General features: G+C 44.7%; 1 long non-coding RNA gene across 4 annotated transcripts in view; it reads left to right on the forward strand.

Moving 5' to 3' along the window:
• LOC123511650 overlaps positions 1-2,500 on the forward strand; it is a 24,098-nt gene that overhangs the window by 310 nt on the left and 21,288 nt on the right. Inside the window, exon 2 of one of the 4 annotated variants that reach the window (XR_006676886.1) lies at positions 869-975. The exons of the other annotated variants lie outside the window; for them this stretch is intronic. This is a non-coding gene — a long non-coding RNA (uncharacterized LOC123511650). The remainder of the gene's footprint in view (positions 1-868; positions 976-2,500) is intronic. 4 annotated transcript variants of the gene reach the window in all.

The following is a 2,500-nucleotide window of genomic DNA, read 5'->3' on the forward strand; positions in this document are numbered from 1 at the left end:
CGACTCTCTAGCTTATATATTTTTTTTCTACTTGCCTAAGCTTCCCCGAGCCGTGGTCCCGTGGCTCGCTTAATACCTGGGATACTTGCATTAAACCCGAGCCTTTTGGAGTTAACTGTCGCTCCGAGTGCATAAATCAGTCTGTTGTCTCGTCCAGCCGACCAGTTTTGGGGAAAATAAGATCAGTGGAGGTGCTAGAGGAAAATAAATGCCGGCCTAAAATATATGAATAAAGTTTCTTCAAATATTTTGTGGGAAGAACTGGCCACATGTGGATTTTTCGATTTGTTGTATGTCGCTGTATTAGTCTTTAGTTAGAAATGTTGGTGTTTTGGTTCAGGAGATGCTTGAGTAATGATTAGCCGTTTTTCTTATCTGTGTATTTTGCCTACGTATGCTGATATGCGTTTCACTTCTTGCTGAATGGTGTTAATATAGACATAAATATTGAGATAGACAACTGCAGGTTAGTATATATAATATGATCTATAGAAAAAAAAACCTTGCCGGAAACCTCCGTATCAGCAGTGACCACAGATAACAATGTTCGACGGAAAGTAGAGAGGAGTAATTCTGTAGAAATTGAAGTTAATACCTAAACACAGAAATAACGATATGCTTACTGAGCCACTTCTGTCAATCAATGTTAGGATGAAAATGTGACGAAGAGCAAAAAAAAAAAAAAAATACACAACTTGGCTCATTACAATTGTTCTCTTAAACGAAGCCAATTTACAAAACTGCCTCTTCTTGCCCCTCACTCCCTCTACTCCTCCTCCTCCTCCTCCTCCCCTCCTCCTCCTCCTCTCCCTTTTCTTCCCAACCTCTCTGCTCGATTATTATTTTTCCTTAGATGTGTTTTTCTCAGTTTTCAGGTTTTCATAGAGACAAGATATAGGATCGAAAAAAAGTAAAGAATGATGCACAGGATGGAATGGAAGGAAAGAGAAGAGTTCAAGGAAGGAAGGAAGGAAGGTACGTTAGGGAAGAGTGAAGGGGAAGAAGGAAAAGGATGGGGTATGTAGAAGAGAAGAAAAAAGAACATGCAAGAGGGAAGAGAAGAAAGGAAAATTTAAAAGGAGGATATGAAGAGGCTAAAATGAAAGAAGGGAGCAGATAAAGGGAAGATACTGCACCCACACACACACACACGCACGTGCGCACGCACGCACGCACACACACACACACACACACACACACACACACACACACACACACGGTACCTCAGTGGTTAGAGCGCTGGCTTCACAAGCCAAAGGACCGGGGTTCGATTCCCCGGTTGGGTGGAGATATTTGGGTGTCTCCTTTCACGTGTAGCCCCTGTTCACCTAGCAGTAAGTAGGTACGGGATGTAAATCGAGGAGTTGTGACCTTGTTGTCCCGGTGTGTGGTGTGTGCCTGGTCTCAGGCCTATCCGAAGATCAGGAATAATGAGCTCTGAGCTCGTTCCGTAGGGGAACGTCTGGCTGTCTCGTCAGAGACTGCAGCAGATCAAACAGTGAAACACACACACACACACACACACACACACACACACACACACACACACACACACACACATATTCGGCTCACAACCGAGAGGGTCCGGGTTCGAATCCCGGAAAGCGGCGAGGCAAATGGGCGAGCCTCTTAATGTGTAGCACCTGTTCACCTAGCAGTAAATAGGTACGGGATGTAACTGGAGACGACCGTGGTGGTGAAACACACACACACACACACACACACACACACACACACACACACACACACACACACACACACACACACACACACACACACACACACACACACACACACACACACACACACACACACACACAGGATGGAAAGGAATTCATGCGCAGACTTAACATCTTTTTAAAGCTTTTTAAATAGAGTTGTTGAGGAAGGTAATGGGTGAGCACCACAGTACAGGTGACCGCAGGAATGTGCTCGGCAGGGGAATGATAATGATAACAAGTGCTTTTGTGTTTCCCGTGCTGAGAGAGGGAGAGAGGGAGAGGGAGAGAGAGAGAGAGAGAGAGAGAGAGAGAGAGAGAGAGAGAGAGAGAGAGAGAGAGAGAGAGAGAGAGAGAGAGAGAGAGAGAGAGAGAGAGAGAGAGAGAGAGAGAGAGAGAGAGAGAGAGAGAGAGAGAGAGAGAGAAGAGGAAAGGAAGGATGAGTGAGGGATGGGAGTAAGCTCGAGGACGAATAGTAGTTACATTTAGTTAGAATAATTTCTCTCTCTCTCTCTCTCTCTCTCTCTCTCTCTCTCTCTCTCTCTCTCTCTCTCTCTCTCTCTCTCAGTGAAAAAAAACTGACATTTCTCCTTCCTGTACCAAAGATCGATTCCCTGAAAACAAACATCTGTGGGTTCGGTTGCTGCTTCTTAAACTGGGGGGGAGTTTAATCATGAATAAGACGGGATTGGATAGTATAGAAATAGGATTAGGCATCTGATTCGTGAAATAGGATGTAAGGATCTTCTATGTGGGCTTCTCTTGATATCTCCTAGTGAATA

The sequence above is a fragment of the Portunus trituberculatus genome, chromosome 31 (genome assembly GCF_017591435.1).
Source record: "Portunus trituberculatus isolate SZX2019 chromosome 31, ASM1759143v1, whole genome shotgun sequence".
Taxonomy (NCBI): domain Eukaryota; kingdom Metazoa; phylum Arthropoda; class Malacostraca; order Decapoda; family Portunidae; genus Portunus; species Portunus trituberculatus.